The following is a 13,108-nucleotide window of genomic DNA, read 5'->3' on the forward strand; positions in this document are numbered from 1 at the left end:
TCCCTTAATCACATTCAGGCACCCTAGGAGAATCAATAATGGTCAGCCCCCCCTCCCCTTTTTTTTCCTGTATTCCATGAGGAATCCTGAGGTCTTAAGTCTGTTTGGGAACTGCTATGGTGTAGAAAAACAAACTACAATTTAAAATATGTAAAGACCACAAAGGTATAAAGCCCTTACATGACATGTGAAAAAAGGGGATGTATCTGAAGAATAAACCAATTTTTATTAAATATACAGTCATATTCAGTAAATTAGAGTATTATTGAAAAGTTAATTTATTCCATTAACTCACTATTAAATACAGTGATGTATATTACTGTGATGTCATACGGTTTTCAAGAAGCATTACTATTTTTGCTAGGCCCTGTGCACAGACTGATTTGCTTTACTTTAATAATGTTGCAGGCAACTGAGCATTCTGAAATAATAATAAGAAAAACAGATTGTCAATTACATTACGCTGCCCCATAATGAACAGTTTGTGAACTCAATAATGACAATTATGATTCTAATTAATTCCATTATGCCGTACATTCAATTTGAGTAAATGATCATAATTTAAAGTACATTTAGATGACTGGTATTTGTCCAAATAAGTACATGTTTGCTGGAACCGTCTTATCTGTTCTGGAATCAGTGTATTCTATTTTTTTTTTTCATTATTATTGATTCACTGTCCCTGCGGTTCACGAGTGTAGCCATACAGGGACCGGAGAGCAAAGCATTTTAATCTGTCAAGATGTCACCGGCAACAGGCAAAAGGGAAAAGAGAAAGAGGGGTAAAGTTCTGATGAAAGAAGGGAGATGACACCAGCCAGTCAGTGCTGGTGTGCGCAATCGTGGACACGCATACACCTGCACATAAAGAAAAAAAAAAAACAAACAAGCGAAACGTGGAGCTTGTCTGTCAGTCAATCAGTCAATGTCCTCTTGAGGGACTTGACTTCTGGTCTTTATGTCCCCACAGACATCTCAACGCAGCTCACTGAGTCGTGCAACAGGCCGCTGGTGGCGCTCCACTTCGTACTTGATATGTTACAAATGGGAACGTGTGGCCTCATCGACACGTGACTGTTGTGGACAGAGTTACCTTTACTTTAAAAAAAAAAACGGGGCAAAGCATACAAAAACAAATGCCCACGTCGACAGTTTAAAATAAAACACACTTGTTTCTTTTTGCTCGTGTTGCCAGCTGAGGTTTTGTAGTAGCAGTTAATTCCCAAGACAGCTGCAGCAGTGTTTGAGAGTAGGCTCCTGAGCAGCTTTTATTGGCAAAACATGCTAAAGGTAAGATGATGAATTAGAACATTGCACTAAGGCAGTGAGCTGAATCTACTGTGTGTGTGTGTTTTTTGTTTTTTTTTTGCAGAGCTGTATACACAACACAAGAGAAAGTTTGCTCCCAGGAATATTCAGGGTGGAATTCCAGAGAGACATCACGCCTACTTCAAGTGAATCCAGACGAAGAAGGTGGCTGCCAACAAACCTTGGTTTTGTGCTAAGGCAGAAGGTACATCGATTTTTATTACATCAGAATGCTGATAAATGTGTGTACAACTGTTTTTGCTCAGAAGTTTACATACTGATTGTTGTTATAAATGTCATATAGCTTTTTAGAAATTTTTTTGGTGCATTTGAACTATTCTTTTTCCGAATAAGAATAACGATACAGCATGAGATTTTGGTGAGTTAAAAATCTTTATGTGTACAAGTTTGACTTTATTGTGGATTTTCTCTAATCCACAATGGGTCAAAACTATCTTTGACTATGAGTCGCTTACTTATTTTTTTGTCTCAATAGGCAGTTTGTTGACACCTGTTGGGATACGCTTAGCATAGTGCACACATTTTTACATTGATCAGTGTAATTCCAGAAAGTTGGCTTTCTTTATCTGTCCCAGAGCCAATTTAGATGTGAGTTAGGCATCACTTTCCTCTTGGATTACTATTTCAGTTACTCAAGTTTCGTATGTTAATATTACGTAATGCAGATTAGTCGTATGGCTTGTTTTGACCTAAAAGCCTCTCTTACCTACAATCACAGCAGTGCTTTATTTAACTTTGGTGCGGTCAGCAATGCAGAGTCCCAAACGAGTAAAAAGATGAACAAGGTTTAAAAACACCCCAATGAATGTTTGGATAAAACCAAGGTGCTATGTGGCCTACTTACTGCAATGATGAATTATCCTTACACCGAAGCACAACCCGTTTATAGTTAGCATTTCTAAATGGGAGAAATGCTATCTAAATAACTCCATTCTGTTTCAAACGTAATGAATTAATTAGGAATCTATTATATTTTTGGCTTGCTTTGGTTATAATGCAGACTTACAACTGCACAAATATTCTCTCCGCTTTCTAATTTGCTGAGGGGAAGAAAAAAACAGAAATGAGTTCAGGTACGAAACTGTATGATAACAAACCAAAACAAAAGCAGTAGTGCGAACAATTACTTGTAGCTTTGCGTACAAGCTCCGAATCGCAACTTTGCAATGGAGGAATGGCTATGTTGCCCTTATGTTCAGTTCCATAAAGTTAATATGAAGCCAACAGAAGAGCGGAAACTCTTTGAGGGCAACAAGGTAGTGTGAAATAAACTACTTCTAAGAATTTCTAATAGCAGTAGGTGTGGTTTCTAAAGGGGATTTCAGCAGTGGGTAAAAAGTGTAGTGTGTGTGTTTGGGTCTGTGTGTATCCTTTGTTGGTGGCCCATCTGTAATGTACAAAGGCGATTAAGTTTGAGCCGCAGTCGGGGCAGCAGACACGCCGTTGAGTGGTGCGGTGCAGATAAGAATGAATGCAAATATACAGCAAGAGTGACACATTAACCTTGGACAAGGTTGGACTTTAATGCTGTAAGCCAGCGAGGAGCACCGCAGCGCCTGCTGAGCTAAAATACACAGCCGCATATCCGAGCACACACACATTGACACCTGCACTTCAAAAAGCGTGTAAACATGTAAAAGAGCTCCAAACCCGCTGATGCACACATACGCAAATGACAGCCGATTATTCTTTCATCACAATATTTAGCGGTAAACTCAAAAATTACCCACTTTTATTTAGTCACTCAAAGCTAGACGAAGCACCAGGGAGAGAAAGTCAAGTTCTCAGCCTATGTGTGGCACAAAAACTATTTGTGTAGCACTTATTTTTTTTCTCTATTTTTAAATAGCCACCTATTAAATTTGACTGTAGGTACACAATCGTGGAGGACTCAGGATAATTCATTTAATATGATTTTTTTCCCGTTCAATAATTCTACGTTTTTGGTACCAGAGATGAGAACTCGTGTTAAGCTAACGCTCATAAAGGCCTAAAACTTGACTTAGACCTGAAGACCTGAGACTTTGAGTCATGCTCTGAAGACTTGGCTCGTGCCCTAAATATTTGAGTTATGATTTTAGCAAGGAAATTCAACTCCAACCTTCATGGGCATCTGTGACCAAATTATTTGGCTCAGGTGTGTTGAAGCCGACGCATCAAAAAGTTGCAGGACACCGGTCCTTGAGAACTGGAGATGAAAACCACTGACTTAGTCTCACTTTAATGAGTCAAGACTTGAAATAGACTTTTAACCTACAGACTTAATACTTTATTTTAACTTGCACTCTAAATACTCAGTTCATCTTAAATCTGCAGTACAACTTTTATTTAAAAAAAAAAAGAAGTTTTTTACGTATTTGGTAACGCTGCACTTTGACGCGACAGTGTAGAATAAGACAGATGATCTGTGAAAAAAGTCGAGCTCCTCTGCCTTCTCCCTCTGTTTTGCAATCATCTGCTGAAATACGCCACTCTGCCAGAAATGACCAATCAGAGCCAGGAGGGGATGGTCTTAGAGCTGTCAGGTATGCTCATGTATGCGGCGCTCACACTCTCCTCCTTGCTATCTGCTACGCTACAACTCCTTCTCCACAGCAGAGCCTGCCATGAAAGCTCAAGCTAGTTAGCACGGCCGCTGATGACTGTGGATAAACGGTTTTCCTGGAACATTGTTTCCCCACTATTCTTGTCAGAGCTGTGTTTTTAACTGTTAAATTTCCTAGAAGTAGGGCTGCAGAAAGCTAACTAAAGCGATCTCTAATGCCAACACTAGTTAATAACGCCTCTTTCTCCGAAAGCCTTTCTCTCCCTATATTCCTCTCAATTGCTTTGACGTCATATGCAGGGAGACAGTATCTAGGAGCAGGTAAAAATAGTGCAGCAGAGGTAAGAGACATCGGGTTGAGATGTGCTGAACAGATGGAGAGGGAAAACAGTGGATACCAATAAAGTAGGTGGAAATTGGCCATGGCGGCTCTTACTGTACAGTATTTGCCGCGTTGCTCTGTGATGAGTTCTTTTGGGGACCCCAGGATATTAAAACCTGGACCACTATGTGAGCAGGAAGTTGACTTTTTCTCGGTGACTTCATTTTAAAATTAACTGTTGGACGGTAGTTTTATCATGAACAATGGAAATGAAAATCTGATAAAAACGCACCAGTTCAAATGTTATAGCTTTTAATCATCACCCTGTTTAACGTCTATTTCTGTGGAAAAATGTGTGGTGGACTGAATGTCTTAGACCACAGTGTCATGTACTTGAAACACACAACCACAGTGTAGTTGAAAACTTTAATATTTAATAGTGAATTACTGTCATTATGCGGAGACACAGCTCATTCATTGAACTGCTGTATGCAAAGTTAGAGCAAAGATCAATTCGACTTGAAATGACAGACGCTTTAAGAGTTGTAAAGATGGAAATCTTAGTTTTTCCTTGATTCGCTATCCAGCTTATAAATTATTTTTCTGAGATAAACATACTATTCATAAAGTTAGAATACATATATCACTCTTGCTGTTAGAGCAATCCCACTATTTTTGCTAAAATAAATTATCTGTGTAGTCAAACAAGTAAATTATTATAAAAATGACGGAGGCCGACCTTAGTCAGCATCACATCCATGAATTCTGATTTGTGAAAATATTGGCTTTGAACCTTTTGATGAAAAACTGCAGTTAAATAAACAAGATACAAACCTTGTTTATTTAACGTTATTTAAAAAGTGGGTGGAAGATGATTACATTTTGAGAGGACTGTTGAATTGCCACGGTGTAAATAAACTGCAAAATCAAGACTGACGCCTAGATTTTGTCAACAGGTGAATTCAATGAATAGTTTCATTGATGTTTCACATTTAATCTGTTTCACGCTTATTAGCTAGGATGCCCTTTGATTAAATTTGAGTCATACTTCGCCGAGTGTTGAAGAAAGTCGACACTAAACGACGCGCTCTGCACATTCGCTCTGCAGGATTTCTGGAGATTAAAACACACTAAAAGTAACCAAATAGATTTTGTTCATTTTTCAAGGCCTTCACTGGCATTAAAAAGTATAAAATCTGATTCTCAGTGGCATTCAACATTTTTCATTAGTTTTCAGTTGAAATAAGACGAGTCCAGCATGCCTGAACTGCTTAGCCAGACTCGCACGTTGGAGGCCAACGGGGACGTACGTTAGCGTAGCACACAGAGCAACTACAGGTGGGCCAGGCGTTGGAGGGAAAACCTTAATCTACTCTCCTATTGGAGACCATTGTCTCCTACATCAGGTAGGCGAAGGTCGCAATTTCAGTCTAAATTTGATCAAGCTTATTAATTATTAGCAGAAAATTGCTAAAAAGAATGAAGTCTGCGTGTGTACTTTTATTTTGTGCGTCTTTTTGGCTGTTGTGTAGGATAAGAAAAACATAGTCATTTTGCAAAGTAAGAAATGACTGTTAGGACAGTGCACTTACAGTGCAGTTAAAGCAAAAGCCTTCATGGCCTTATAATAGACAAAACAGCAAATAAAAAAGGAAATTGCTAATGGAATGCAGAAAAGGGCAGAGCAAACCCGGCCATAAAACCTGGAATAGAGTTGGATTTGAGCAGGGATTGTTTTGTTTTTTTTTCTTTCTGGAAGCCTAAGAAATAACTTTTGGTTTTTGTTTTGGTCTTTTTCATTAAGTCACTTTTTTATCACCAGGATGATTTGATTTGAAGTGATTTGTTTATGCAGAGGTGGTTCCTTTTTTTTTTTTTTTTTTTTAATAATCACAGAATACATTAGCTCTTCTTTACTTTGCTCCATTTTAAAATCCAAGCCTGTGCAAGTGTGCATGCTATGAGAGTGTTAAGGCAAACTGTGTAGGTGTATATAATTATGACTCAGAGAGGAAGAGAAGTCCTAGAGACACCATGGCAGACAATATTATTTCTCTCTGCCAACATTCCTGCTTCCCCCCTGAGCTGGTCTGGTGAATGAAGGAGAGAGAAGGAAAAGGTTGTGCCAGAAAGGTAGAGTATTGAAATTCAGGACCACTTCACGTAGTCCAGGAGTGGCTGTCTGAAGATTAATGAGCTATTTGGGGAGAGTTCAGCTATTTCACATGCACAGGGTCCACATTAGTGATATAATTAATTTTACAACACTGAGGTGTTGTCACCCCTCAGTAGCGTGCCATACGCCTATGATAAGCAAACCCTAATTAAACAACACACACGAAAAAAAGAAAAAAAAAATGACATTCAAAGTCCTGGGAGGAAAAACAAGCCCTTGCTTGAATCGAGCCCAAGTTTTTCCTTCCTCGTAGGACGGCGTTGCATGGGTTTAGAACAAAATAATTTAATTGATTTTGATTTCCTCATCAAGGTGTTGAGATATTTTGAATGTGCTGAAAGATGAGTGATGTGCAAAACTCGCATCTTCACGCACATCTTAGCACCAGAGTGATGTTGGCCCTTCCACCTTCTTCAAATCAGACAAAATTGGTGTCAAACATTTGTGCTACGTTTGTGCTGGTTTGTACAGCAAAAATATTTGTTTGTGCCGCTATCATTTTAAAGATATAAAGAAATGTTTGTAGAGGTCATCCAAGGTCAACCAGCCCCCCACTTTCTTCAAATTAGACAAAATGGGTGTCAATCAACTTGACTACGTTTGTGCCGGTTTGTGCAGCAAAAATTATCGTTTGTGCTGCTTTGGCATTGGAGATATTAATGAAAGTGTAAAGGTCAAAAGGTCAACCAGCCCCCCCACACTTTTATGAAATCAAACAAAATTTGTGTCAAATGTTAGTGCTACATTTGTGCTGGTTTGTGCAGCAAAAATTTTCATTTGTGCCGCTATCATTTTTAAGATATAAAGAAAGTTGGATTTCATAAAAGTTGAGGGGCTGGTTGACCTTTTGACCTTTACACTTTCATTAATATCTTCAAAGCCAAAGCAGCACAAACAAAACATTTTGCTGCACAAACCAGCACAAATGTAGTCGAGTTGATTGACACCCATTCTGTCTGGTTTGAAGAAGGTGGGGGGGTGTTGACCTTAGATGACAACTTCACACTATGATCCTCATTATCCATTTGGGAAACTGAAAATGAAGACTGAGTTAAACACTTTTTGTTGTGTGTGTGTTTTTTTTTTTTTTTATATTTTTTATATTTTTATATTTTATTGCAAAATATGCCAAACACAAAAATGAAATCCAAATAATTTGCAGTTCATGTTCCATCATATTATGTAAGCGTTTTTATTCACTTTTGTAGTAAAACTGTGACTGTGAAGGGATATGGTTAATTCTCATAAAGTTCAGAAAAATATAACCAATAATTTTGTTATATAAAATCTGGAACAAACCTTTGCGTAGGCAATTTTCGACTGCCTCTAAGACGGATTTTAAAGCCTCTTGTTATGTGTCAGCTTCTAAACGGTTGACAACGACCTAATAGCAAGTGGCAAGCGCATGCACAGAGGTGCAGCCCTACAATAAAAGCGAAGCAGTTCCTTTATAACCCTAAAATGCCATGTGGAGCGCTGTGCAAATAGAAAACAGAATTATTTATATTCTGTCGGATTGCAGCCTAATGGAACAATGCAGTAGCTGCCCTGCAGGGAAAATATGTGGTAAAGAAGGATTAATTTGTGTGAATGCCTTAGTGATTTTTTATGATTTGTTTCCACACATCAAAGCGAAAGTGGAATAACTGCTTATTTTACACACAAAAATAAATAAATAAATACTGCTAATCAAACTCTGGGTGACATTGAAACCATGCTGATAAAATGTTTTAAGGCGACCATACGGCCGAGTATTCAGCATCGTGTTCTCTGTGGAAGCAAGACGTGGAGATGTATGGATGAAAGGATTCTTGTGCTTTCAATAATTTGTCAGTGTTTGTCTGCACAAATGAACTCTCGGGAGGGAGCGAAGCGCTTTATTTGTGCTGAAATAGTTTGCTTTTCTTTTCTCATCATCAAACTACAGCTCCTGAAACGCGTGAAGAAAACTGCGGGGACATTCTGAGCGATTTGAATGTCGTCACGATCAGGATTCACTTAACCTCTCCTCAGAATTAAGTAAGATGTAATTATGAAGTGACAAAGCCGTGTTCTTCTATAGCTATAGGGTTTCGGCTTTATGCTTATATAATATTCAGTCTCACATGCCCTTAAATTGAACGCAAAGTGAAACCAACTACCTTCAGAAGTTTGTTGTTTAGTAAAAATAATATATAATAAAACTAATCTGATACTTGATCCAAAGAAGAATCTGAGGAATGTGTGCGGCGGATGGACTTCAGAGAGAAATGTCGGTGCTTCTCCTATTTTGAAATGTCATAAACCTATTCTATTATTAAATCATGGTCTAAATATGAATAAATTCAAATAAAATTGAATCAGTGCCATAGTTTTAAGCATAAATAAATAAAGGGGATTCAGGTTGATTTGATTTAGGAGGTATAAAATTGATTTACCTCAATTAGTGCTTGTCAAATCTGTAGCATCAGTGCCTAGAGAGACACATTAGGAGTTTTAGCCTGTTCAGTGTTTTTACCGTTTGTTAGCATGCTGACTCCAACTGCAGTTTTTACCTTTTGAATCCCCCCCCAAAGTCTTGAATCTGCTTTTCTTCGCAGATTCAAGAAGAAAAGCTGCATTTATCACTGCTGCTTGTGTACTTTCCTTGGATTAAACCTCGTTCTTCCACATATTTTCCCATCAGTACACACACAGCACTCTATAAATGGTCAAAATCCCTCGCAGTGACCTTTTGTGACTTACTTATCTTGTGAAGTGAGTCAGTGAGCGCCTACTGGATGTCTTTTAATTGCCTTATGTAATACTCACATGAACTGGGAAACTGAACAACTACTTGGAATATATCACTCAATGTGTATTGAATTTATATAATATAGGAGTTTCACTTTTTAGAAGTGGATTACTGAAAATAATTGATACTTTAATTCACTGAATTGAGTATGAATGCATTCAGCTCCAAGTAATGTAAAAAGACGGTACGCAGCCAGAAATTTGTATCTATTCATCTTGGGGATGTGCACGCATCAAAACCATCTTTCATCACCGGCCCAGAAAGCTAAACAAGCTTCTCCTGACAGGAAAGGCACCATCACTCCAAGTTTCTCGCCTTCCCTCACCGCCTTGCCTGATAGGTAACACGGTTAAAATGGGCAGAAGTAATGGGGGACAACGCGAGTGGAGGCAGTGCCAACAGCTCCCGGGTCCTGCATGTGGCGAGCCTTGCCCACGCGACAGATGGATGTAGTCTCTGGACTGATTAATGTGCTCACTGGCCTGCGCTTCAGTGGCTGCAGCAAAGAATGAGTCTGCAAAAAAAAAAGAAGAAGAAAAAAAATCGCATTATTTATTCTGCCTCCAAAACAGGTGTTACACTTGTTCTTCCTCGCTTTCGTTCCACTGCTGTTAGTATAGGTGGATGATCCAACCACACATATCTGACATGAAGGTCAGCCAGACAGTATTCCCTACCAGAATACATAAATGAATCTGAGGCAAGTCAAACCTTGGGCTTGCATAAATTCATCATGAAACATAATGGAACACCACGGCGGGGCACAAAACAAAAACGCAGTCGTAGTCAAGGTCAGCGTTGTTTATGGAGCCTTTCAAAACACATCACTAACTGCTTTACAGAGCAGGCCGTAACATAAAGAATGGGGTTGATTATGATTTAACAAATCACAAGCATGTCCTCCCTGCTTACTCTGAGTGTTGTACAGGCTACAGCTCGAATTTATTCCGCGGCTCCACTCAAGTGTTTGTCTTTTTTCCAGCTTACTCGCCACGGGTCTCTAGCATTTTGCACAGCAGAAAAGCCCAGGCAACCCTTCTATTAAGCCTTAACAAAAAAAAAAAAAAAAGTAAAAGAAGAGTCAATATGCAATCTTACAATGTGATCTGAGAAGCGTCTTTTCGTCGCGGTGACACCGGAAGCTTGGCGAACCGTAATGCCAAGACCGATAGTCGTCAATGCCAAGTGAAGATGAAGCTTATCTACTGTGAGCCATATTTCCTCTGTAATCTGGCTGGACAGTGTGTGTTGTGCCTCCGCTCTGATAAAGCTCATCTCCCTCACGAATGCCTTACACTACATATTGCTCCTCATTTGTGGACCTGTAAGTTCTCGGGTGCCCTCCTTTCCCCAAAAAGCAACCACAGCAGTGGTCTTTAGCTATTGACCAAGTGCTGCTGTCCTGCGCCCTACCCAAGACTCTCCTCCGACCACCCCCACAAACTCACAGCTCGTTCACACGCACTTTAAAGATCCCAGCCCATCCCTTGGCGATTACTGTAGGGTGAAAATGAAAAATAGCATTTTCAGCACAGTGACATCTAATCTGTTTGGCGAGCTTTAATTTCCCCCGACGACATAATGGAGTGGGTGGGCCATAAACTCGTGTACTTTTGTCACGAGGCAAGGACAACGCTTCAGTAGGGCACCTAGACATGCGCTTATTTTCCTTCATCTTCCGTAACTTGCTCACATTATGCGTGACATAATGTGAGCAATGTTGACTAATTACACACCCAAAAAAATGACTGAAAGTACATTGTCATGAAACAAACTTTTATATCAGACAAAGCAGTGGAAAAAAAAAAAGCTAACTTGCAATATGTGAAAAGCTAATATCCCCCTCACGACAATGCATCCACTCTCCTTCAACGTAAAACACGCTGAAGATGTCAGAGAAAGTTAGAGTGATGTAAGCGCCTTCGAATTTGATGAGATAACTCTTCATCATCTCGGCCCATCTGTCAGCCCAGGTGCAGAATGATGGCTGGGCCTCTGATGTGAGCAGAGCATTAGCCATGTCATGTATGTGCTGAAAATGGTTTTCCATCACTTTACCGAGTCCTTACCCCGAGCAGCAGGGGGAGACCCTGCTCACCCGACCCCTGACGGCTGCGGCTATTAGCGTGACGCACGGCATCTCATTTCTCATCCTGCGTTCGAAGGCCAGCAGATCCAATCTTTCTCCTGGCTTTACACCGGCCTCCTTCTGTGTGGGAGAGAAACGGCGGCTGCACGGTGACACCTGCATGTATATGTTGGCAAGTTATGAAGGCTGAATATGCAGAAAAGTCGTGTGGAAACCTTCCTGCTGCGGCGGTAAAGTCAAGGGTTACATTTCTTCCAAAGCAACAGGGAAAGATTTGGTATTTAAGAGTTGCAGTGAGGAGAAATTCCACCCGATCTACATTATGAGTAATGGATGCTGCAATAATGACACAACTCATTTTTTAATAATAATAAAAAATATATTATTTTTCATGAAGATGGAAAATAACACAGAAACAGTGAGTTGAAGCTAAAGCTTCCCATGAGTCGTTCAGGAATTAAAATTTGGATAATGAAAGAAAAGCCCTTTATGTTTTTCTGATATTTTTCTGCATTGATAAAACTTTCATCATTTCGCCTTTGTTAACCTTTCTGCTTTATTTTTAATGGCTTTCAGGTGGAAAACATCAAACATACCCTTTTTTTTTTTTGTGTCTGCTGAAATCTAAAATTCAATTTAAAAGAAAAAAATTCTAAAGAATGTGAAATTAACGACTGTTAAACAACCTTGTTAGCAGCAAAAGATGCACCTTTAAGCATAAGTCTTTCCTAATAAGGTAGTATAAAATCCTGATTATGGTGCAAATGCACTAACACACGTCTGTGTGCGCACACCGCGCACACACACCACGGCGGCATAATGAATAATCACAAAGTCATAATTACCTTCTAACAACCTTTTTCTCACTACAGTGCATCTTTGTGATTGAAGTCCACCCACATTGAGTTAATTGCATCTATTCCCCGATGCCACGAAAATGCAATTAAAATGCAGGCGTTACCCCACAGTCCTGCGAAATCATCAATATAGTGCGTTGTTAAAAATAGGCCAGGTGTTTGGCTTTTTGGTTGAGCCTGAAATGTTGTTCCAGGGAACTAGACGGCGGTGTTGATAGGAGAGTGCTCTTTTGTTTTTAGTTTTTTTTCATTTTCAAATAAATCTGTGACAAACATGTCAAAAAAAACAAACCGGTGGAGAATACAGCATGGTGTGTTTTATTGGTCAGTTACAGCCCCAAGTATTTCAGGATGCGGTTCTACCAGTTTTGCAGATCTAGAAAAATCTTGGTACTTCTTTGTAAAAAAATTAAATAAAATTAAGCTCAGTTAGAGAGTCTGTGAGCTTCACTTTCCAAGGACGTCTTACCTCAAATCCTAAATTGGGTTTAGGCCTGGACTAGAAACCAATATACTGTATATGTTTCGATGCAATTCGTGTCTTTTGAACGCAGCACATGCACAAATAAATGTTGTGCTGGACTGTGTGTGCAGCTGATTTAATCAGATACAGATGGGCAGAAATCAACCCTGCTTTTTTTATTCACAAGGAAAACCACGCCGGATTTGAGATCGATGAGGAAAGTGAAAACTGGCCCTAGACTTATTGGTCTACCACAACCTGAGCTGTAGGACATCTACACCACCAGGTGCAGAGGAAACGCACTGAGCATCAGGGATGACTAAGTCCATTCCACACATTCTTCTTTCCTATCTACCATGCCTTGCAGTAAAATGAAGATATTTTACTTCCCATCCAAAGACAGTTTTTTTGTTGTTGTTTGTTTGCTGCTGTCAAACTCAGAAATTGCAGCTTTTAAATTTCTTTAAATTATATACTTTTGAAGATTTTTTTTTAAATCTTAATTTAATGCTGTATAGTGCCCCTGCAGAACTGGTTAAAAAAAAAAATATATA

The sequence above is a fragment of the Poecilia reticulata genome, linkage group LG18, assembly GCF_000633615.1.
Source record: "Poecilia reticulata strain Guanapo linkage group LG18, Guppy_female_1.0+MT, whole genome shotgun sequence".
Classification (NCBI taxonomy): Eukaryota; Metazoa; Chordata; class Actinopteri; order Cyprinodontiformes; family Poeciliidae; genus Poecilia; species Poecilia reticulata.